Source organism: Giraffa tippelskirchi, chromosome 6, assembly GCF_054371585.1.
Source record: "Giraffa tippelskirchi isolate mGirTip1 chromosome 6, T2T-mGirTip1v1.2.pri, whole genome shotgun sequence".
Lineage (NCBI taxonomy): Eukaryota > Metazoa > Chordata > Mammalia > Artiodactyla > Giraffidae > Giraffa > Giraffa tippelskirchi.
The window spans coordinates 24,097,738-24,123,801 of NC_137280.1; the positions used below are offsets into that span (position 1 = coordinate 24,097,738).

Sequence of the window (26,064 nt, forward strand, 5' to 3'; positions counted from 1 at the left end):
TCTACATTGATACAGAGCTCCTGTTTGAGATTCCTGAGCCATACAGCAAATTTCCTTTGGCTATCTATTTTACATATGGTAATGTAAGTTCCCATGTAACTCTTTCCATACGTCTCACCCTCTCCTCCCCTGTCCCCATGTCCATAAGTCTATTCTCTATGTCTGTTTCTCCATTGCTGCCCTGTAAATAAATTCTTCAGTACCATTTTTCTAGATTCTGTATATACACATTAGAATATGATATTTCTCTTTCTCTTTCTGACTCACTTCACTCTGTATAATAGGTTCTAGGTTCATCCACCTCATCAGAACTGACTCAAATGCATTCCTTTTTATCGCTGAGTAACATTCCATCGTGTATATGTATCACAACTTCCTTATCCATTCATCTGTTGATAGACATCTAGGTTGCTTCCATGTTCTAGCTATTGTAAATAGTGCTGCAATGAACACTGGGATACATGTGTCTCTTTCAGTTTTGGTTTCCTCAGGGTAGATGCCTAGGAATGGGATTGCTGGGTCATATGGTAGTTTTATGCCTAGTTTTTTAAGGAATCTCCATACCATCTTCCAGAGTGGCTGTATCAATTTACATTCTCACCAACAGTGTAAGAGTGTTCCCTTTTCTCCACACCATTTCCAGCATTTATTGTTTGTAGACTTTTTGATGGTGGCCATTCTGACTGGTGTGAGGTGATATCTCATTGTAGTTTTGATCTGCATTTCTCAAATAATGGGTGATGTTGAGCATCTTTTCATGTGTTTGTTAATTATCTGTATGTCTTCTTTGGAGAAATGTCTGTTTAAGTCTTTTTCCCACTTTTTGATTGGGTTGTTTGTTTTTCTGGCATTGAGTTGTATGAGCTGCTTATATATTTTGGAAATTAATCTTTTATCGGTTGTTTCATTTGCTATTATTTTCTCCCATTCTGAGGGTTGTCTTTTCACCTTGCTTATAGTTTCCTTTGCTGTGCAAAAGCTTTTAAGTTTAATCAGGTCCCACTTGTTTACTTTTGTTCTTATTTCCGTTACTCTGGGAGGTGGATCATAGAGGATCTTGCTTTGATTTATGTCATTGAGTGTTCTGCCCATGTTTTCCTCTAAGAGTTTTATAGTTTCTGGTCATACATTTAGGTCTTTAATCCATTTTGAGTTTATCTTTGTGTATGGTATTAGGAAGTGTTCTAATTTCCTTCTTTTCATGTAGCTGTCCAGTTTTCCCAGCACCATTTATTGAAGTGGCTATCTTTGACCCATTGTATATTCTTGCCTCCTTTGTCAAAAATAAGATACCCATAGATGCATCGGTTTATTTCTGGGCCTTCTATCTTGTTCCATTGGTCTATATTTCTGTTTTTGTGCCAGTACCATACTGTCTTGATGACTGTAGCTTTGTAGTATAATCCGAAGTCAGGAAGGTTGATTCCTCCAGCTCCATTCTTTTTCAAGACTGTTTTGGCTATTCAGGGTCTTTGTATTTGAATGTTGAGTTTTAAGCCAGCTTTTTCACTCTCCTCTTTCACTCTCATCAAGAGGCTCTTTAGTTCCTCTTTGCTTTTTGTCATAAGGGTGGTGTCATCCGCATATCTGAAATTATTGCTATTTCTCCCTACAACCTTGATTCCAGCTTGTGCTTCATCCATTCTGGCATTTGCATGATGTACTCTGCATATAAGTTAAATAAGCAAGTGTAAATTGATAATAATTTTCCAATTTATGATGAGTATAATTTATACTGATTTTAACAAGTTTTTCAAAACTCGTGGAATATCTATATAGTTCTATAAGATCTACTATTGAAGTTGCTTATTTTAGAAAAATATAGTCACACAGTGGGATCATCCTTATTCCATGGAAGGAAAGCCAGAGAACTAATGCTATGGCTAATCCAAGAAACTATAGTATTTGTAGAATTAGCTGCTGCTGCTGCTGCTGCTGCTGCTGCTGCTAAGTCACTTCAGTCGTGTCCGACTTTGTGTGACCCCATAGAAAGCAGCCCACCAGGCTCTGCCATCCCTGGGATTCTCCAGGCAAGAACACTGGAGTGGGTTGCCATTGCCTTCTCTGCTAGTCTTTCTAAAAACCCATAAAGCCATCTTTATTATACTCAAAGGCAAATCAAGGAAATATATTCCAGAGTAAGACTCTTATGTTGTGCCAGGACCTACCTGGTAGAGTCAGTATACAGTTAGAGTACTCAGTATCTACTGGAAATTCTAGCTCCTGCTTTTATTATCACATGACCTCAGAATATTGAGCCTCCAGTGTTGAGCTGCTGTGTAGTACTGTATATTGAAGAGTCTTGGCACTGTGAAATGAAGGGCTTATTTTGAGCACAGGCTTTAATTAGGAAGCAGATCTTCAGGACACCTGGAGCTGCATGGAGCCATTCTTCACTATGGCAGAAGAACACATCCAGAAAATAATAAGCTTACCAAGACAGCCAAGCAACAGGAACAGGCATTTTAAAGAGAACGTTAGGGGTCGCTAAGAGTCGGACACGACTGAGCAACTTCACTTTCACTTTTCACTTTCATGCATTGGAGAAGGAAATAGCAACCCATTCCAGTGTTCTTGCCTGGGGAATCCCAGGGATGGGGGAGCCTGGTGGGCTGCCATCTATGGGGTCGCACAGAGTCAGACACGACTGAAGCGACTTAGCAGCAGGAGCAGCAGAGGGAAACAAAACTCAAATGCGAATAATGATCAAGATTCTACCTCAAACAGACTTCAGATAAGTTCTCAGAATGACATCATCCCAGGGTAGATTGTATGGGACAAAAATAAAACATTGTGGGAGATACAAAAAATCAGCAAACCTAGAAGATTAAGAATCCCAGTTGAGATCAGAATAGACATTATTGTCTTGGCTACTCTTCTAGTCATTCCTTAAGTGAGTAATAGTCAAACACTGGTATCAGAACCCTACTGAATGGTATTTGGCTTATTATTAATACCCTGGCTTAAGATAGGGTGTGACAAATTGTATAGTTCCCATGTCAATGACTAAGTTCAAACATTTTCAAATTTTCTTATTGTTTTCATAAAGTTCCAAGTTAAAGACTTTGTAAACAAGGTTTCCTGGGCTTTGTGAATCCAACTTGACTACTGCATTTAAATATTGATACCTGGAATTTTCAAAATTTTATTAGCATCCCTCATTAGCAGCTTTCAACAAGGATGTTACCAGCTGTTGTATTATAATTGTTTTCATGTCTGTGTTTTTCATACACCATGAGTTTAATGTGGATTGAGAGTATGTCTTATTCTTGTGAATATACCCAACATCAAAGAAGGGTTATCTGTTCTGTGATGGCCTAGAGGGGTGGGATATGGTGGGGTTTGGAGGGAGGCTCTAGAGGGAGGAGTTATGTGTATACATATATCTGATTTGCTTTGTTGTATAACAGAAATTAACACATCATACAGTAATTATACATCAATTTTAAAAAAAGAGGGGCTATCATTGGTACTTCATGAATTTGTTAAATAATGGCATGTATATATATGTGTGTGTGTGTGTGTGTGTGTGTGTGTGCTTCCTGTATTACTAGAGAAATAGAGCATTGCCCAAGATACAAAGTGTGTTACAGTGGAAACAAGTATTCTTAGCTTTATATCTTACCTGTTGTAATCCATCAGTCTCTACTTTGGTTCTAAAAGCATCATATTAAGTGTAATGGATTGTATATGTCTGATTGATTAGGCCAGTTAGTGAAAAGTAATTATTCTAAAGAGACAATGGTTAACAAGTCTGAAAATTCATTCTCACTCTCAATGGAAGCTATTTAGAAATTTTTCTAATTGAACCATGGTGGCTGGAGTCAGGCCTTGTCTGTAGATTATGATGAGAACCAATTGTGGGAGAAGTTTATGAGAGAAGTTGACAGTTTAATGTCATATGGACCAAAACGACAAGTAGTTGTGAGGACTGAACTGGACCCCAGATGGGAATGGTCAAGCTGCATCACTGCAGAGGGGCACCAGTCACCTCGTCATCTATGTGCATTGTGTTCTATGAAAATGTGCAACAGACAACCTGTGAGTTCATGTATGCAGCCCTGGAGGGGAGGTGGATCCAGATGTGTAGCAGATGCTATCATATTGCTCAAATGTCTCAATTTGCTCTGCCAGACTTTTAACTTCCAGATGACCCCAAGGACTTGTCTTCTTCATCCTCTTACCCCAACTGTGAAAAATGGCACGCCAGAAGTACTGAGTTAATACCCACAGAACAGCTCTGAAAGTGTGTGTGTGTATATATATATATATATATACACACACACACATATATATGTATATATATACCCCCAGCTCCCTTGCATCTTGGGTGGGATAATTCTCAAGCATGTGTTTTGTACCATTTCCCAGAGGTCCCCTGTGGGAATAAGCTTCAGTTGCCCACTATGGTGGCTGGAATAGTATATCCTTTATTGATTGCCTTCCATTTCTTGGGTTACCTTCACATTCTTCTTTTGGTATTCCCTCTACTTGCCAAATAAATCACTCAAGTTTGAATTATTATCCCAGGATCTTCTGGGCAATCTGAAACTAAAACAAGGTGCAATGTATATCTGCTTAAAATTTTCCAGAATGTGGTTGCAATTCTGATTCCTTTGTAGAGGCCTCTTCCTTGTCTACTGAAGTTGGATTATTCGCCCTGAACAGCTGCCAAAGTACAATGGATATTCCTGCAAGATATAGTCTTCTACTGCCATCTAAATTGAATAAACAATTTAAAAATCCCAATTAAAGGACTGTAACAAGTCACAAAGTGCTCAAATGAATGTTGCTTCTGTTTCTACCCAATATTACAGGTTCTTTGAAGTAACTCTAGTCACAACCTTATTCTCTTTTCAGAGTACATGGAAATGAAATGTGAAAACCCACAGTTTTTTCTGTTAGCCATATATGGAGCTAAATGGCAGAAAAATTTAAATTTAGAAGAGGCTGCACAGAAACTCAAAGGCTGTGACATTGCAGTCAAAAATACATTAGGGACAATATTAAAAAGAACAAGATGGCGGAGGAGTAGGTGGACATGGAGTACATCTCTCTCCACAGATACATCAAGAATACACCTTCAGACACAGAAGTGCATGCAGAACACCAGCTGAGAGCATACAGGAGGACCTGACCAGTGGAAAAGAATATAAAGAACCACGCAAAAGGTAGGACGAAGGAACTAGGAGAAAAAACAGGAGTATTAGTAGTTCTGGCCCTACCCTCTGCGGGTGGGGGACCTGAAGCAGGGGTCCGATGCCCACAGTGGGGCAATTGTCTGAGTCAGAGGAGAAACGTTTAAGACTGAAAGTGAAACAACTGATCTGTGGCAGCTTAAGTGGAATGAGAATCAGACAGTCTTTGCCACAGCCATACATATGCTGAGAAGTAACGCGGGTCTCCAGGAAGGGGCAGAGGCTGGGAGCTGGAATTTAGGGACTGTGGAGCAATCCGAGTGCGAGGGCTGTTGTTGACTGCAGAGAGATGGATGGAGGGGATGTGAGGGAGGAGATCGTGATGGGAAGTGCCTGTGGAGGAAAGCCAAGCAGCGATGGAAGTAAGGCGATACTGCTGAGTCACACGTAGGGGGTGGAGCCATCACCATAGCCTCTCTCTCTCCACATGACAGCATCAGCAGCTGAACAATAGAGAGGCTGGCCCATCAAACGCCTAATGCATTGATCCCACCCAGGGTGCTCCTTTAAGTGACTGATGCAGAGAACTACAGAATAGGACCCCAGTCAGGGGGGCCCCTCTATGTGCCTGATGTGTGGAACAACAGAAAAGGGCCCCAGGCAAGGGACCCCTCTAAGTGCCTGAATGGGTGGGAACTACAGAGAAAGACTGGCCAAAGAGGCCTTCTGATCACCACCTACAAGAGGCTCAAAAAAAGACTCTAATAGGGCCATAACTCCTGCCACGGAGGCAGTTTGTGTCCCTGAACACTTGGCACCTCCAGGGTCCCTGCAAGTCAAGCAGCTGCACCACCTTCACACTCAGCTCTCACTGGGGCAGAGCTGCCACAGGCCAGGAAAAAAAAAAAAAAAGTCTTGTGTTTATGCGCGCAGGGTCGCTTCAGTCCTGTCTGACTCTTTGCGACCCTGTAGACTGTGGCCTGCCAGGCTTCTCTGTCAGAGAGGGGATTCTCCAGGCAAGAATACTGGAGCATATTGGCCAATACTGGTTGCCATACCCTTCTAGAGCACTATATTTCCTTCTGCCCTAGCCGCCAACCCCTCTGAGTACCTGGTGCTGCCAAAACCCCTGTGACCCAAGCAGCTGCATCACTTCGACACCTGGCCATCACAGGGGCAAACCCAAGCTCTCCAGGGCAGCCTCAGGAGCTAAACCCCAGCGGACAACGCACATGTAGAGGTGGAAATAAAACCACAATTGAAACCCAGTGTCCGTGTGGCTAAGGAAGAAGACCCAAAACCTTCCCACCAGTTGTACAAGCTGCAGATTAAATCCAAACAATCAACTAAGCAGATTCTGTGTCTATGGAATATATAAAAGGCCATTGAGAGCTCCCACAAAAGAAAATGCACTAGCTCTGATAGCTGTGGACATTGGAGGCAAGAACACCTAGGAGGAGGACCAGATTAGAATCTGACCGGCCCCCACAGCACGTCCAGAGATCAGTACAGTGTTTGAGGGCATCCCAGGGAGGTAAGGTGGACTGTGATTCCCAGCTCAGGAAAGGACTCTGACAGCAGTGATTGAAGAAAAACATTTATTATTCTAATTTTTTGACTTGTTCTGTAGATTCTTTTGGATTTTTTCTTTTTTTTTTTCCCTTCCCCCCCACCCCGTTATAGTTGTTGATTTTATTGGCACTAAGAAACCCAATTAAGCTTTTGAGCTTTTTTAATTTTTAATTTTTCTTTTTCCTCAGTCAAATTTTTTACTGTAGTCATCAACCTCTACCTCTACATTGGGCTTTTGCAGTTCTGTGGAGTTTCCCTCTTTCTTCTTTTCTCTTTTCTTTTTTATTTTAATTTTTAAACCTATTATTATTTTTTCTACATTTATGCCTTTGTTTGCTTTTCCTACTGTTCTTTTCCCCTTGCAGTTAATCTCTAACGTATATAAATCTTCTTTATCTACCTCTATTTAACTTTGCATATCTATTCTGTCTTTCTTTTCTTTCTATTCTTTCCTCTCAACATATTTGTTAGTTTTATTTTCATTGCTTTAGTCCCCAATTTGCACCTTGCTTTAGTTTTGTTTTCCAGTTTGTGCTTTAATTAGTTTTGTTCTGGTAGATACAATTTTTGGTTTCCGTTGTTCCCCGGGTCAATCTATTGTACTTAATTTTTGTTGGACTGTTTTGATTTTGCTTATGGGTGTATACGTATATGTGTATATTTAGTCACACTTTCTATTGTTGTTATAAACCTCCACCTCTACATTGGGCTTTTGCAGTTCTGTGGAGGTTTCCTCTTTTTCCTCTTTTTCTTTCTTCTTCTGTTTTATTCTCTTTTTTATAATTATAATTTTTAAACCTATTATATTTTTCTACATTTATTTCTTCGTTTGCCTTTCCTACTGTTCTTTTCCTCTTGCAGTTAATCTTCAATGCATATAAATCTTCTTCATCTACCTCTATTAAACTTTGCATATCCATTCTTTCTTTCCTTTCCTCTCAACATATCTGTTAGTTTTGTTTTCATTGCTTTATTCCCCACTTGGCACCTTGCTTTAGTTTTGTTTTCCAGTTTGTGCTTAAGTTAGCTTTGTTCTTAACTGGTAAATATAATTTTTGGTTTCCTTTGTTTGCCAGATCAATCTACTGTACTTTATTTTTTTTAGACTGTTTTCACTTTGCTCGTGGGTGTATATGTATATGTGCATATTCCATTATTTTAATTATTATTTGCCTGATTTTGTAACTTCCATTTGTCTGGGGTTCATCTTTGGTTTCTCATTTTTGGATATTTGTTTTACTCTCCCTTAATGCCATAACAAACCACTTGTGGAATCTTCATTCCTGACCAGAGATCAAAACCTGAGCCTTTGGAGTGGAAGCACTGACTCCAAGACCCTAGACTACCAGAGAACTAGCCCTAGGGAGTATCAAATAGTGAGAACTCACACAAAGGAAACCACTTGAACACAAGACCCGGCATCACCCAACCGCCAGTTGCACCCTGTTCAGGACACCTCATCTAAACAAGAAACAAAACAAAAATACAAACCCAATCAGCAGACAGGAGTACCACCTCACTCAGCCTTACCCTTCAGAGGAAAAACAAACAAACAAAAACTCAGCACAAATCACACCCTATATGAAGCTCACACAAACCACTGGACCAACCTTAGGAGGGCAGAAACCAAAAGGAAGAAAGAATTCAACCTCCTTCAAGGAAATAATTCAACTTTCCTTGAAGCCTGGGAAAAGAAGACCTCAAACACAATAACTTAAAAAAAAAAAAAATGAAAAGGCAGAGAAATACTGCACAAATGAAGGAACAAACTAGAAACACAGAAATCCAAATAAATGAAGAGGAAATAGTAAAATTACCTGAAAAAGAATTCAGAATAATGATAGTAAAGATGGTCAAAAACCTTGAAAACAAAATGTAGAAAATGCAAGAATCAATTAACAAAGACCTAGAATAATTAAATAAAAAGGATACAGAGACAAACAACACAATTACTGAAATTAAAAATACTTTAGAAGGAATCAATAGCAGAATATCTGAATCAGAAAAATGAATCAGTGAGCTGGAAGATAAAATGGTGGAAATAACTTCTGAAGAGCAGAATAAAGTAAAAAGAGTGAAAAGAGTTAAGGACAGTCTCACAGACCTCTGGGACCGTATCAAATGCATCAACATTCTTCTGGGGGAGTCCCAGAAGAAGACAAAAAGAAAGGGTATGAGAAAATTTTTGAAGAGATTATAGTTGAAAATTTCCCCAACATGGAAAAAGAAATAGCCAATCAAGTCCAAGAGGCACAAAGAGTCCCATACAGGATAAATCCAAGGAGAAACATGCCAAGACACATACTAATCAAACTAACAAAGACTAAACACAAAGAAAGAATATTAAAAGCAGCAAGGGAGAAGCAACAAGTAACATACAAGGGAAACCCCATACACTTAACAGCTGATCTTTCAGCAGAAACTCTGCAGTCCAGAAGGGAATGGCAGAATATATTTAAAGTGGCTGAAAAGGTAAAATCCACAACCAAGATTACGGTACCCAGCAAGGATCTCATTCAAAACTGATTGAGAAATAAAAAGCTTTTCAGACAAGCAAAAGTTAAGAGAATTCAGTACCACCAAACCAGCTTTACAAATGTTACACTGACTTATATAGTCAAAAAATACACGAGAAGAAAAAATATCTACAAAATCAATACCAAACAATTAGAAAATGAAAATAGGAATATATATATCAATAATTACTTTAAATGTAAATGGATTAAATGCTCTAACCAAAGACACAGACTGGCTGAATGGATACAAAAACAAGACCCATATATATGCTTTCTACAAGAAAGCCACTTCAGACCTCAAGACACATATAGACTGAAAGTGAGAGGATGGAAAAATATATTCCATGCAAATGGGAAGCAAGAGTAGCAATCCTCATGTCAGACAAAATAGACCTTAAAGAAGATTACAAGCAATAAGGAAGGAATTACATGATCCAAGAGGAAGACATAACAATTGTAAATGTCTATGCACCCAACATAGTAGCACCTCAATACATAAGACAAACTCTAACAGACATAAAATGAGAAATTGACAGTAACACAATAATAGTAGGAGACTTTAACACCCCCACTCACACCAATGGATAGATCTTCAAAACAGAAAATTAATAAGGAAACACAAGTCTTGATACATTATATGAGATGGATCTCATTGATATCTTCAGGACATTCCATTCAAATGCAGAAGAATACAACTTCTTCTCAAGTGCACATGGAACATTCTCCAGAATAGACCACATCTTGGGTCACAAATCAAACCTAAGTAAATTGAAGAAAATTGAAATTATATCAAGCATCTTCTCCAATCACAATGCTATGAGACTAGATATCAATTACAAGAAAAAACTGTAAGAAACACAAACACATGGAGATTAAACAACACGTTTCTATATAACCAACAGGTTATTGAAGAAATCAAAAGGGAAATCAAAACATTTCTAGAAACAAATGACAATGAAAACACGACAACTCAAAACCTATGGGATGCAGCAAAAGCAGTTCTAAGAGAGAAGTTTATAGCAGTACAATCTTATCTCAGGAAACAAGAAAAACATTGAACAGACAACCTAACTTTACACCTAAAGCAACTGGAAAAAGAAGAAGAAAAAACCCCCACAATCAGTAGAAGGAAAGAAATCATAAAGATCCGAGCAGAAATAAATGAAAAAGAAATGAAAGAAACAATAGTAACAATTAATAAAAACTAAAACCTGGTTCTTTGAGAAGATAAACAAAACTGACAAACCCTTAGCCAGACTTATCAAAAAAAAAAAGAGAGAGAAGAATCAAATTAACAAAATTAGAAACGAAAAAGGAGAGGTTACAACAGACAATGTAGAAATATAAAGGATTATAAGAGACTTTTTTTTTTTATAAATTTATGTATTTTAGTTGGGGGCTAATTACTTTACAATATTGTAATAGTTTTTGCCATACATTGACATGAATCAGCCATGGGTTTACATGTGTTCCCCTTCCTGGACCTCCAACCCACCTCCCTCCCCATCCCATCCCTCTGGGTCATCCCATTGCCCCGGCCCTGAGCCCTTGTCTCATGCATCGAACATGGAATGGTGTTCTCTTTCACATATGAGACTATTATGAACAACTATATGGTAATAAAATAGATAACCTGGAAGAAACAGACAGATTCTTAGAAAAGTTCGATCTCCCAAGACTGAACCAGGAAGAAATAGAAATTATGAACAACCCAATTACAAGCACTGAAATTGAAGCTGTGATCAAAAATCTCCCAAAAAACAAAAGCCCAGGACCAGATGGCTTCACAGAATTCTATAAAACATTAGAGAAGAACTAATGCCTATCCTTCTAAAACCGTTTCAGAAAATCACAGAGGAAGGAACACTTCCAAACTCATTCTATGAGGCCATCATCACCCTGATACTAAAACCAGACAAAGACAACACAAAAAAAGAAAACTACAAGCCAATATCACTGATGAACATAGATGCAAAAATCCTCAATAAAATTTTAGCAAACAGAATTCAGCAACACATCAAAAAGCTCATACACCATGATCAAGTTGGGTTTATTCCAGGGATGCAAGGATTTTTCAATATATGAAAATCAATCAATGTGATACACCATATTAACAGATTGAAAAATAAAAACCATATGATCATCTCGATATATGCAGAAAAAAGCGTTTGACAAAATTCAGCACCTACTTATGATTAAAACTTCAAAAAATGGACATAGAAGGAACCTACCTCAACATAGTAAAGGCCATATATGATAAGCCTACAGGAAGCATTATTCTCAATGGTGAAAAACTGAAAGCATTCCCCCCCAAGATCAGGAACAAGACAAGGGTGTCCACTTTCACCACTATTGTTCAACTATAGTTCTAGAAGTCCTAGCTACAGCAGTCAGAGAACAAAAAGAAAGAAAAGGAATCCAGATCAGAAAAGAAGAAGAAAAGCTCTCACTGTTTGCAGATGACCTGATACTGTACATAGAAAACCCTAAAGATAGTATCAGAAAATTACTAGAGCGAATCAGTGAATTTAGCAAATTTTCAGGATACAAAATCAATACACAGAAATCACTTGCATTTCTATATACTAACAATGAAAAATCAGAAAGAGCAATTAAGGAATCAATCCCATTCACCACTGCAACAAAAAGAATTAAGTATCTAGGAATAAAGTTACCTAAGGAGAAAAAAGAACTGTACACAGAAAATTATAAGACACTAATGAAAGAAATCAAAGATGACATAAACAGATGTAGAGATATTCCATGTTCCTGGGTAGGAAGAATCAATATCGTGAAAATGACTATACTACCAAATGCAATCTACAGATTCAATGCAATCCTTATCAAATTACCAATGGTATTTTTCACAGAACTAGAACAAAAAATTTTACAATTCATATGGAAACACAAAAGATCCCAAATAGCCAAAGCAGTCTTGAGAAAGAAGAATGGACCTGGAGGAATCAACCTTCCTTACTTCAGGTTATACTACAAAGCCACAGTCATCAAGACATTATGATACTGGCACAAAAACAGAAATATAGACCAATGGAACAAGATAGAAAGCCCCGAAATATACCCATGCACCTCTGGGTATCTTATTTTTGACAAAGGAGGCAAGAATATACAATGGATCAAAGATAGCCACTTCAATAAATGGTGCTGGGAAAACTGGACAGCTACATGTAAAAGAAGGAAATTAGAACACTTCCTAACACCATACACAAAGATAAACTCAAAATGGATTAAAGACCTAAATGTAAGGCCAGAAACTATAAAACTTAGAGGAAAACATAGGCAGAACACTTGATGACATAAATCAAAGCAAGATCCTCTATGACCCACCTTTTGGAGTAATGGAAATAAAAGCAAAAGTAAACAAATTGGACCTGATTAAACTTAAAAGCTTTTGCACAGCAAAGGAAACTATAAGCAAGGTGAAAAGACAACCCTCAGAATGGGAGAAAATAATAGCAAATGAAACAACTGATAAAAGATTAATTTCCAAAATATATAAGCAGCTCATACAACTCAATGCCAGAAAAACAAACAACCCAATCAAAAAGTGGGAAAAAGACTTAAGCAGACATTTCTCCAAAGAAGACATACAGATGATTAACAAACACATGAAAAGATGCTCAACATCACCCATTATTCGAGAAATGCAGATCAAAACTACAATGAGATATCACCTCACACCAGTCAGAATGGCCACCATCAAAAAGTCTACAAACAATAAATGCTGGAAAGGGTGTGAAGAAAAGGGAACACTCTTACACTTTTGGTGAGAATGTAAATTAATACAGCCACTCTGGAAGATGGTATGGAGATTCCTTAAAAAAAACTAGGAATAAAACCACCATATGACCCAGCAATCCCACTCCTAGGCATCTACCCTGAGGAAACTGAAACTGAAAGAGGAAAGAGACACATGTATCCCAATGTTCATTGCAGCACTATTTACAATAGCTAGAACATGGAAGCAACCTAGGTGTCCATTGACAGATGAATGGATAAAGAAGTTGTGGTATATATACACGATAGAATATTACTCAGCCATAAAAAGGAATGCATTTGAGTCAGTTCTGATGAGGTGGATGAACCTAGAACCTATTATATAGAGTGAAGTGAGTCAGAAAGAGAAAGAGAAATATTGTATTCTAATGTATATATACGGGATAACCAGAAAATGTAAGTCAAAACATTGTTCAAAGGCCAACTAGTTATTCCTTCCAGCTATTGGGCTTCCCAGGTGGTGCTAGTGGTAAAGAACCCTCTTGCCAATGCAGGAGACACAAGAGATGCCACTTCTATCCCCGGGTCAGGAAGATGCCCTGGAGGATGAAATGGCAACCCACTCCAGTATTCTTGCCTGGAGGATCCCAAGGACAGAGGAGACTGGCAGGCTACAGTCCATAGCGTTGCAAAGAGTCAGACATGACTGAAGCGACTTAGCATGCATGCATGCTAGGATGATGCAGCCTGGCGGGAAGGGAGTTCAATCTAATTTATCTTCTTTCCATCTCAGTGATTCCAAATAGTCACTCAAATCTTTATTTTCATAACATTTTAAATACTCAAACACAGTTTATAAATACTGACCATGAAGATAAAAATTTTAATCTTCCAAAATAAAACATTGTTTTTAAATAAGGCAAATTAACAAATAAAATGCATTATGCATATCAGTAAGCTAGAAGTGCTATGTATGAAATATTCTAAAATAATTGGAAATACAGTAGTTTAAATTTAATGTAAAAAAAATTGATAATTGGCTGAAGTCAGTTTCAAAAAACCCTTGATTTTTTAACCTTTTCCGAAACAAATGAATCATGTGCAATCTGACCAGATGACTTTTTTCCAGAAATGGCTCAAACTCTAGCCATGTTTCCACCATTACCTCTGGCAAGAGGGGATATTGACAAGTAATGACAGTTACTTTGACTTTGTATTTTTGCCACAAAATTCATCTTTCTATGTTGATCAGCATTTCATTTTCACTTGGCCATGCTGCCAAATGTGGCTAATTGGCTTTGGAGCCATGGGATTGGATCAGCCTAGGTCTTCTTAGGACTTTCCTATTTAATAAAACTCAAGTTTAAGGGTACATTCATTTAGATGAGTTGTGACAAGCTACAGTGATCCAATTTTTGACATTTTATTTTTATTCTTTCTATCACCAGCTTGCAATGGCACCAGAAATTCACCATAGCCTTGAAAGAGATCATAGTAGATAGTACTTTGACCATGGCTACACGTACATAGTTTTCAATAAGGAGGTCAGTTTTCATGCTACCTTTCCCCTGGAGAGGATGTTCCCTAACATCCATGTCTCTTTAACTGTAAAAACAAAGCATTGGACTATGCATCGATCCTTTACATTTTTCAAAGAAAGGCTGTATCTTAATCACACAGCAGAAATTCTTCTAGGATATTAAGTGAAGAGTACACAGATGACAAAAAGAATAGATTTCAATATAAACATATATTGTTGTTGTTCAGTCGCTCAGTCTTGTCCAACTTTTTGCAACCCCATGGACTGCAGCACGCCAGGATTCTCTGTCCTTCATGATCTCTCAGAGTTTGCTCAAACTCATAATTTTGGCTTTTAGGTAACTTAGTTTTATATTAGCATGTCAATTAAAATATCTGGAAAATGTCATACTGTGCTGCTGCTTCTGTTCTTGTTGTTGATGATGATAAATATCATTCCTATTCTTGTTAGATTCTCTTAAAAGAAAACCACTGTTATTGTTAGCTCTTTCTATACTCTATGTAAGCCAATCTATGGGATACTCTAAACACAAGAGAACACACCCTCCTGGATGGAAGGCTATAGTCAAAGAAATGTGTTCTTAAGCTCAGTGATAAGTTGTGAAGAGGCTGGGACAAGACAAGGAGTAAGGGTGATGAAGTACACAAACATTTTGCCACTAATTGCAAAAACAAATGATGGAAACCGTGAATGCAAAAGACATTTCAAGGCAGTAAAAACTTGTTTAAAAAGTAAAAAGTGATAGAGTCTGCATAAGTTAAAATCCCTAGCAGGTCATGACACTGGAGCAATATTTCCTGTGCAACTGAAGAAGGTGATTTAAACAAGGGCTTTCTAACAAACATTTAAGATTTCTTTTTAAAGTAAACATATTTTAGAATTTCTATTTGCTATGTTTTAAAACTAATTCAGTACAGTTTAACCCTTTGCCTTAAACCTATATTTCCTATAGCACCTTGAGCATGCCAATCACAATTCTTTTAGGAATACAACCCCTAAGTATAGAGAAATATTTCTATAAAATGTATAGGAAAAAAAGAAATATTTAGAAATGTTAACAATGCTTATCTGTAAGTGGAGAGATCATAAAAGATCATAAGAGGAGTTTATTTTTGTGTTCCTTTCTGTATATACCAATTTTTTTTAATGTGTACTTACTATTTTCATAAACAGAAAAAGTACTGCTTAAAAAGAACTGCAATGTTCTGGGAGACCAAGAGAAAGGATCACTTGGTGGTTAGTTGATTGAATTTTAACACTGTGGCTGGCTTAATACTTAAACTCAGTTATGTGTTTGTATGTTGAAAGTCTTTGCTCATACTTTCTGTTAGTTTGTTTCAGGAATTTTTGTTGTCATTGGTCAGAGGGAATATACCTGGACTAGAATTGATCAGAAAAAATAATTTCACTTGGTAGATAAGAAAAGGCAAATAGCTGAAATGACTAAAATGGTTGATTCTCTCACACATGCTGATCTCTTAGAGAAAGAGAGAGGGTAATAAAATGGTAGGATATAGACCTGCGTAAGCCAGGTGACTCATCATTAACCCTTTGTAGACATAAGCTTCCCAAATCTTCCCCCTAATATTCTCTTACTGCATTCATTCCCACCTCAGTAAATGGCATCCGTTCATCCAGAAATCTAGAAGTCATTCTTGAAAACTTCTTCCTCATTCCTTACAACAAAGTCATTTTCAGCCAACTGAAGAGTAAAAAAAAAGTGGTATATTTATATAATGAAATATTATTCAGCCAAAAAAAGGAATAAAGTAATGATACATATTATAACATGGATGAACCTTGCAAGCATTATGCTAAGTAAAAGAAACTGGACACAAAAGGCCACATATTGTAAGCTTCTCTATATAGGAAATATCCAGAATAGGCAAAACTATAATAATAAAAAGCAAATAACTGGTTGCCCTCAGCTGAGGGGAGGAAAGGAAAGAAGAGTAGGTTAGTTTGCTAGGCCTGCATAATGAAGTATCACAGACTGGGTGGCCTAAACAACAAAATATATTTTCTCACAATTCTTGAAGCTAAGCCTCTGAGATCAAGGTATTAGCAGTGTTGATTTCTTCTGAGTCCTATATCCTTGGCTTGAACATGGATGTTTTTTCCCTCTGTCTTCATATGATCTCTCCTCTGCATGTCTATGTCCTAATCTATTCTTCTTAGAAGGACACCAGCCATACTGAAGTATGGCCTAACATATGACCTCATTTTACCTTAATTTCCTCTTTAAAGATTTCTGTCTCCAAATACAATCATCTCCTGAGGTACTCGGAGTTAGGATGTCAACATAGGAATTTGGGGAGAGCCTAATTCAGCCCATAACAAGGAACAACTGCTTAGTGGGTATGCCTCTTTCTTTTAGAGTAATGAAAATATTCTGGAACTTGATGATGGTAATAGTTGCAAACATTGTGAATACACTAAATGCAGCTTCCCTGGTGGCTCAGATGGTAAAGCATCTGCCTGCACTGTGGGAGACCATACTAAGTGCTACAGAACTGTACACTTAAAATGGTAAATTTTATGTTGTGTGTATCTTACCACAGCAAAAAATCATCATCTAGGCGTATTGATTTTATCTCGTAAAATGCCTTGAATCAGGGTACAATTGTCATCCTAATTCTACTATTCTAGCCCAAGAGTAAAAGTCAAAGTTGCTCAGTCATGTCTGACTCTTTGCGACCCCATGGACTGTAGCCTGCCAGGCTCCTCTGTCTGTGGAATTCTCCAGGCCAGAACACTGGAGTGAGTAGTTGCTCCGTTCTCCAGGGAATCTCTCCAACCCAAGGATGGAAGCCAGGTCTCTCACAGGCGGACTCTTTATCATCTGAGTCACCAGGGAAGCCAAGCCACCATTATTTCTTGCATGATATATGTCAACAATTTCTAACTATTCTTCTCTTTTCCACCTTTGTGTATGTGTATGTGTGTTAGTTGCTTAGTAGTGCCTGACTCTTTGTGACCCTATGGACTGTAGCCCACCAGGCTCCTCTATCCATGGGATTCTCAAGGCAAGAATACTGGAGTGGGTTGCCATTTCCTTCTCCAGGGGATCTTCCTAACCCAGAGATTGAACTCAGGTCTCCTGCATTGCAGGCAGTTTCTTTAGCATCTGAGCTACAGGGAAGTCCCATTGCTCTGCTTCAATTTGTTCTCTGCCTTGAAATCAGATTGGTCTTTACAAATGTGGATTAGATTATATCACTCCCCATATCAAAGCCTTTTAGTGGTTTGTCATTTTATTTATAATCAAATCCAAATCTTCTGGTTGTGGCTTCAGGCCCATCAAGCTCAGATCTTGGCCTACATCTTAGTTTTCTTTCTCTCCTGCTGCTTAATTTGGTGTAGTCTCACTCTTAATCTTTGAGCAAGCCAGAATCATTCTCTTCTCCATACTTTTGCATACGCTAGTCTCCTCACCCCCACTGCACTCCCTTCATTCTTTGCCTACCTTTGCATACCTTCACCTACCATCATTCTCCTCTTAACTTAAATGTCATTTCTTCAGAGACACATTCTCTGATTTCTCCATCTAAATTATTCTCTTTTACTTTCTTCCAACTTCATAGAACAATTATAATTTACTTATCTGTTTATCATGAATTATTGGTCTGTTTTTTCCATCACACTGAAGACTTGTGAAGGTAAGAACAATGTTTATTTGGTTAACTGATCTATTCTTAGCATAGTATAGCATGTAATACATAGTTGGAATTAAATATTTTTATATAAAATATTATTTGAATAAATAAAGATGAAGTAAGGCTGGAAGGTTTCACAAGCTCTATCCATCCAGAGAGAATGTGATTTGTAATTAAATTTACCTGATTTTCCATACAATCAATAAAAAAGCTTTTATAAACAGAGAGAATCTCACATAAAAAAATCTCACGGTGCTGTAGTGTGCTTTCAAAAACTTCCAGTAAAGCACACACTAAGGACCAACACCTGCTGAAATGGGAACAGGACTCAATAAAAAAGAAGTGGAATTTATAAAATATATAATAGATTTAATCAATAAAATGAGAACTTTTAAATTTTCTTTGCTAAATATATTGAAGGAAAAAAGAGAAAAGATAAAGTAACTTGAAACAAGAAAAAATATAACTAGGGGTTTGCAATGTCAAGAAATCATGATATAATTCTATGAATAAATTCTATGAATTAAAAAATAAATTCTATGAATAAAAAAAAAGTAAGGACTTCTCTGGTGGTCCAGTGGTTAAGAATCTGCCTTCCAGTGCAGGGAACACTAGTTTTATCTCTGGTCAGGGAGTTAAGATCCCACACACCTTGGGGCAACTAAGATCCCGCAACTACTGAGTCCTTGTGCTGCTAGGAAAGATTCCACATGCTGCAACAAAGACCCCATTTATAAGACAATAATTCAAAATGAATTTATTCAACTTTTAAAGATAAGATTAAATAAACTCCATTAAATAAACTTACCAAAGAATTAAAAATGTTTTAAAAAACTTTAAAATTCATTTAGTTAAGCTGCATAATCCTGTTACAAAACCAGAAACAAAAGAAAAAAAACTGGGAAGAACTATAGATTAATCTCATTTACAAACATAAGTACGAACATCTCAAGTTACATATTCACAAATTATAACAAGTAACTTTTTCACAGAATAATAAAATGACTAGGATTTACTCTAGAAGTGTAATGAGTTTCACGTGGAGAAATCTGTTTATAAAATTCAACTAGATCAACACATTCAGAAAATATTATATACCTATATTATTATAAAAAAAGGTGTTTCCCATGAATCAATACCATTATTAATAAAATCAAACTAGGAATAAATAGGTTCCTCCCTAATTTAATTAAGAAAATTGTCAGAAAAACAGCAAACATGATAATGGAGAAACATTAAAACACGTCCCATTTAAGTCCTGACCAAAATAAGAGTGCATAAAACCATCATACCTACTAAAACTGAAACTCTACCAATGCAACAAAGCAATAAAGAAAAGTAGAAATTTGGAATAACAAACTCAAACTTTTATTATTTGCATATAATAGAATTATGCCTGAGAGAGGGAAGGTAAAACAGGTTTATACAATGTCAACATATAAAAATCAATTGCTTTACAAGTAAATAGATAGACAAATAGATTTAAGGGATTGAATTCGATAGAGTGCTTGAAGAACTATGGATGGAGGTCCATGACATTGTATGGGAGACAGTGATCAAAAGCATCCCCAAGAAAAAGAAATCCAGAAAGGCAAAATGGTTGTCTGAGGAGGCCTTACAAATAGCTGGGAAAAGAAGAGAACCGAAAAGCAAAGGAGAAAAGGAAAATACCCATCTGAGTGCAGAGTTCCAAAGAATAGCATGTAGAGATAAGAAAAGCTTCATCAGTGATCAATGCAAAGAAATAGAGGAAAACAAGAGAATAGGAAAGACTAGAGATCTCAAGAAAATTAGTGATACTAAGGGAACATCTCATGCAAAGATGGTCACAACAAAGGACAGAAACGGTATGAACGTAACAGAAGCAGAAGATATTAAGGGGTGGCAACAATACACAGAAGTATACAAAAAAAGATCTTCATGACCCAGATAACCACAACAGTGTTATCACTCACCTAGAGCCAGACATCCTGGAATGCAAGATCAAGTGGGCCTTAGGAAGCATCGCTACCAACAAAGCTAGTGGAGGTGATGGAATTCCAGTTGAGCTATTTCAAATCCTAAAAGATGATACTGTTAAAGTGCTGCACTCAATATGCCAGCAAATTTGGAAAGCTCAGCAGTGGCTACAGGACTGGAAAAGGTCAGTTTTCATTCCAATCCCAAATAAAGGCAATGCCAAACAATGTTCAAACTACTGCACAATTGTACTCATCTCAACGCTAGCAGAGTAATGCTCAAAATTCTGCAAGCCAGGCTTCAGCAGAACATGAACCGAGAACTTCCAGATGTTCAAGCTGGATTTAGAAAAGGCAGAGGAACCAGAGATCAAATTGCCAATATACACTGGATCATAGAAAAAGCAAGAGAGTTCCAGAAAAACATCTACTTCGGCTGCACTGACTACGCCTAAGCCTGTGAATGTGGGGATCACAACAAACTGTGGAAAATTCCTCAAGAGATAGGAATACCAGACCACCTTACCTGCCTCCTGAGAAATCTGTATGCAGGTCAAGAAGCAACAGAACCAGACATGGAACGACGAATTGGTTCCAAACTGGGAAAGGAGTACATCAAGGCTGTATATTGTCAGCCTGCTTATTTAACATCTATGCAGAGTACATCATGAAAAATGCTGGGCTAGATGAAGCACAGCTGGAATCAAGATTGCTGGGAGAAATATCAATAACCTCAGATATGCAGATGACACCACCCTTATGGCAGAAAGCAAAGAGGCCTCTTGATGAAAGTGAAAGAGGAGAGTGAAAAAGTTGGTTTAAAACTCAACATTCAAAATACTAAGATCATGGCATCCGGTCCCATCACTTCATGGCAAATATTTGGGAAAACAATGGAAATAATGACAAACTTTATTTTCTTGGGCTCCAAAATCACTGCAGATGGTGACTGCAGGCAGGAAATTAAAAGGCACTTGCTCCATGGAATAAAAGCTATGACCAATCTAGATAGCATATTAAAAATCAGAGATATTATGTTTCCAACAAAGGTCCATCTAGTCAAAGCTATGGTTTTTCCAGTAGTCATGTATGGATGTGAGAGTTGGACCATAAAGAAAGCTGAGTGCTGAAAAATTGATGCTTTTGAACTGTGGTATTGGAGAAGATTCTTGAGAGTCCCTTGGACTGCTAGGAGATCAAACCAGTCAATCCCAAAGGAAATGAAACCTGAATATTCTTTGGAAGGAGTGATGCTGAAGCTGAAACTACAATACTTTGCTCACCCAATGTGAAGAGCTGACTCATTAGAGAAGACCCTGATGCTGGGAAAGATTGAAGGCAGGAGGAGAAGGGGACGACAGAGGATAAGATGATTGGATGGTATCACTGACTCAATGGACATGATTTTGAGCAAGTTCCGGGGGTTGGTGATGGACAGAGAAGCCTGCCAGGCTGCATTACAAGGGAACACAGAGTCAGACATGACTGAACAACTGAACTGATCTGAGGGGGTTATTTTGGCATTGTGTAGCTGAGGTGATCTATGAATGACATTAATCCCAAAATCATTTTTAAAAAGTAACAATTTTCTAAATAAAAATTAACTATTTCTGCACAATGTATGATGCAGCAGCAAAGTTAAAAGGTAATTAACAGACTGGAAAAAAATATTTACAACAAATACGACAGAGAAAGAGAACCATCTAACAGTTCTTACAGTTCAATAAGGAAAAACAAATAACCTAAAAAGGAAAAGAAACAATAGTTATAACCTGGTAGTTCTTATAAAAAATAAAATGGCCAGCATACATCTGAAAATATGCCTAAATTTACCAGTATTCAGGAAAATTCAAATTAAAGCATCAATTTTTCCCCATCAGATTAGCAAAACTTTAAAAATCAATGATAACCATTGCTGACTAATATGCAAACTGATGTTCTCATGAATTGTTGGTTTGTATATAACCTGGTTCAACCTTTCTGAGGTCAATTTGATAATAGTTTTTAAACTTATGATTTAACATATTCTTTAAGCAGCAATTATATCTTAAAAATCCATGTTTGATGTCCTTGTCCTCTCCTACAATAATGCCCTTGCTAGATCCCCACACTTTATGTGTGAGATAATGACTCATAAACCCAGTTCAACTAAGTACATTCCTAAGGTCACAAGTCAGTTTCTCTCCACATGTTCAGTCACAGTTTCTCAAGCATATTCCCAGGTGGCTGGCTTAAAGAGGCTTCCAGTATCAGCCCTATTGTGTGACAGACTTGGTACCCTCTCCCCACAACCATCTTCAGTTCAGTCACTCAGTTGTGTCTGACTCATTGTGACCCCATGGACTGCAGCACACCAGCTTCCCTGTCCATCACCAACTCCCAAAGCTTGCTCAAACTCATGTCCATCAAGTCTGTGATGCCATCCAACCATCTCATGCTCTGTCTTCCCCTTCTCTTCCTGCCTTCAATATTTCCAAGCATCAGGGTCTTTTCCAATAAGTCAGTTCTTCACATCAGGTGGCCAAAGTATTGTAGCTTCAGCTTCAGCATCAGTCCTTCCAATGAATATTCAGGGTTGATTTCCTTTAGGATTGACTGGTTGGATCTCTTTGCAGTCCAAGGGATTCTTTTTTTTTTTTTTTTTAAGGTTTATTTTATTTTATTTTATTTTTTTAATAAATTTATTTATTTTAGTCCAAGGGATTCTTAAGAGTCTTCTCCAACACCACAGTTCAAAAGCATCAATTCTTAGGTGCTCAGCCTTCTTTACAGTCCAACTCTCATATCCATACATGACTACTAGAAAAACCATAGCTTTGACTAGATGGACCTTTGTTGGAAAAGTAATGTCTCTGCTTTTTAACATGCTTTCCAGGTTTGCCAAAGCTTTTCTTCCAAGGAGCAAGCATCTTTTATTTATTTATTTATTTATTTATTTTTTGTAGTTACTATTGTTTTTTTTTTAATTATTTTATTTATCTATTTTTTTCTTTACAATATTGTATTTGTTTTGCCATACATTGACATGAATCCACCATGGGTGTACATGCATTCCCCTTCCAGAAACCCCCTCCCCCCTCCCTCCCCATCCCATCCCTCCAGGTCATCTATGAGAGAGGGCGAGGGTGGGATGATATGGGAGAATGGCATTGAAGCTTGTAAATTATCATATGTCAAACGAATTGCCAGTCCAAGCATCTTTTAATTTCATGGCTGTAGTCACCATCTGCAGTGATTTTGGAGCCCTTCAAAATAAAGTCTCTCACTGTTTCCATTGTTTCTGCATCTATATGCTATGAAGTGATGGGACCAGATGCCATGATCTTAGTTTTCTGAATGTTGAGCTTTGAGACAACTTTTTCACTCTCATCTTTCACTTTCATCAACAAGCTCTTTAGTTCTTCTTTGCTTTCTGTCATAAGGGTGGTGTCATCTGCATATCTGAGGTTATTGATATTTGTCCTGTCAAACTTGATTCCAACTTGTACTACATCCAGCCTGGCATTTTGCATGACATACTCTGCATAGAAATTAAATAAGCAGGATGACAACATACAAACTTGACACACTCCTTTCCCAGTTTGGAACTAGTCTTTGCTCCATATCCGGTTCTAACTGTTGCTTCTTGACCTGCATACAGATTTCTCAGGAGGCAGATAAGGTTGTCTGGTATTCCCATCTCTTTAAGAATTTTCCACAGTTTGTTGTGATCCCCACATTCACAGGCTTAGGCGTAGTGAGTGCAGCAGAAATAGATGTTTTTCTGGAACTCTCTTGATTTTCCTATGATCCAATGTATGTTGGTAATTTGATCTCTGGTTCCTCTGCCTTTTCTAAATCCAGCTTGAACATCTGGAATTTCTCAGTTCACATACTGTGGAAGCCTGACTTGGAGAAGTTTGAGCATTACTTTACTAGTGTGTGAGATGAGTGCAATTGTGTGGTAGTTTGAACATTCTTTGGCATTTCCTTTATTTGGGATTGGAATGAAAACTGACCTTTTTCCAGTCCTGGGCCACTGCTGAGTTTTCCAGATTTGCTGGCATATTGAGTGCAGCACTTTAACAGTATCATCTTTTAGTATTTGAAATAGCTCAACTGGAATTCCATCACCTCCACTAGCTTTGTTCATAGTGATGCTTCCTAAGGCCCACTTGACTTTGCATTCCAGGATGTCTGGCTCTAGGTGAGTGTCACACCATTGTGGTTATCTGGATCATAAAGATCTTTTTTGTATAGTTCTTCTGTTTATTCTTGCCATCTCTTCTTAATATCTTCTGCTTCTTTTAGGTCCATACCATTTCTGTCCTTTTTTCATCTTTGCATGAGATGTTCCCTTGGTCTCACTAATTTTCTTGAAGAGATCGCTAGTCTTTCCCATTCTATGTTTTCCTCTATTTCTTTGCATCAATCACTGAGGAAGGCTTTCTTACCCCTCCTTGCTATTCTTAGTAACTCTAAGTTGTTAGGAACTTTACTGCATTCATATGGGTATATCTTTCCTTTTCTCCTTTGCCTTTCACTTCTCTTCTTTTCTCAGGTATTTGTAAGGCCTCCTCAGCCAACCATTTTGCCTTTTTGGACTTCTTTTTCTTGAGGATGGTCTTGATCACTGCTTCCTGTACAATGTCATGAACCTCTGTCCATAGTTCTTCAGGCACTCTAGCAGATCTAATCCTTTGAATCTATTTGTCACTTCCACTGTATAACTGTAAGGGATTTGATTTAGGTCATACCTGAATGGTCTAGTGCTTTTCCCTACTTTCTTCAATTTAAGTCTGAGTCTGGCAATAAGGAGTTCATGATCTGAACCACAGTCAGCTCCCAGTCTTGTTTTTGCTAACTGTATAGAGCTTCTCCATCTTTGGCTGTAAAGAATATAATCAAATCTGATTTTGGTGTTGACCATCTAGTGATGTCCATGTGTAGAGTCTTCTCTTGTGTTGTGGGAAGAGGGTGTTTGCTATTACCAGTGCTTCCCTTGGTAAAACTCTGTTAGCCTTTGCCCTGCTTCATTTTGTACTACAAGGCCAAATTTGCCTGTTACTCCAGGTATCTCTTGACTTCCTACTTTTGCATTCCAGTCCCCTGTAATGAAAAGAACATCTTTTGGGTGTGTTAGTTCTAGAAGGTCTTGTAGGTCTTCATAGAACCATTCAACTTCAGCTTTACTGGTTGGGACATAAACTTGGATTACTGTGATATTGAGTGGTTTGCCTTGGAAGCAAATAGAGATCATTCTGTTGTTTTGGGGATTGCACCCAAGTACTGCATTTTGGACTCTTTTGTTGACTCTGAGGGGTACTCCATTTCTTCTAAGGGATTCTAGCCCACAGTAGTAGATATAATGGTTATCTGAGTTAAATTCACCCATTCCAGTCCATTTTAGTTCGCTGATTCCTAAAATGTCAATGTTCACTCTTGTCATCTCCTGTTTGACCACTTCCAATGTGCCTTGATTCATGGACCTAACATTTTAGGTTCCTATGCAGTACTGTTCTTTACAGCATTGGACTTTACTTCCATCACCAGTCACATCCACAACTGGGCATTGTTTTGCTTGGCTCCATCTCTTCATTCTTTCTGGAGTTATTTCTCCACTCTTCTCCAGTAGCATGTTGGGCACCTACCAACCTGGGGAATTTATCTTTCAGTATCCTATCTTTTTGCCTTTTCATACTGTTCATGGGGTTCTCAAGGCAAGAAAACTGAAGTGGTTTGCCATTCCCTTCTTCAGTGGACCATGTTTTGTCAGAACTCTCCACCATGTCCTGTCTATCTTGGGTGGCTATACATGGCATGGCTCATAGTTTCATTAAGTTAGACAAGGCTGTGGTCCATGTGATCAGTTTTGATTAGTTTTCTGTGATTGTGTTTTTCATTCTGTCACTGTCTGGTTGGTAAGCATAAAAGGCTTATGGAAGCTTCCTGATGGGAGAGACTGACTGT

The 26,064-nt window shown here is 37.8% G+C and overlaps 2 protein-coding genes across 2 annotated transcripts in view; both read left to right on the forward strand.

Annotated features, from left to right (window-relative positions):
• The window catches only part of EMC2 (ER membrane protein complex subunit 2), a 292,907-nt gene that overhangs the window by 251,246 nt on the left and 15,597 nt on the right, over positions 1–26,064 (forward strand). Inside the window, exon 13 of the transcript XR_014057283.1 lies at positions 5,065–5,171. The gene's annotated coding sequence lies outside the window, so the exon portion shown is untranslated. The remainder of the gene's footprint in view (positions 1–5,064; positions 5,172–26,064) is intronic.
• The window catches only part of TRHR (thyrotropin releasing hormone receptor), a 553,356-nt gene that overhangs the window by 144,830 nt on the left and 382,462 nt on the right, over positions 1–26,064 (forward strand). The window contains exon 2 of the mRNA XM_081503056.1: positions 5,065–5,171. The gene's annotated coding sequence lies outside the window, so the exon portion shown is untranslated. The remainder of the gene's footprint in view (positions 1–5,064; positions 5,172–26,064) is intronic.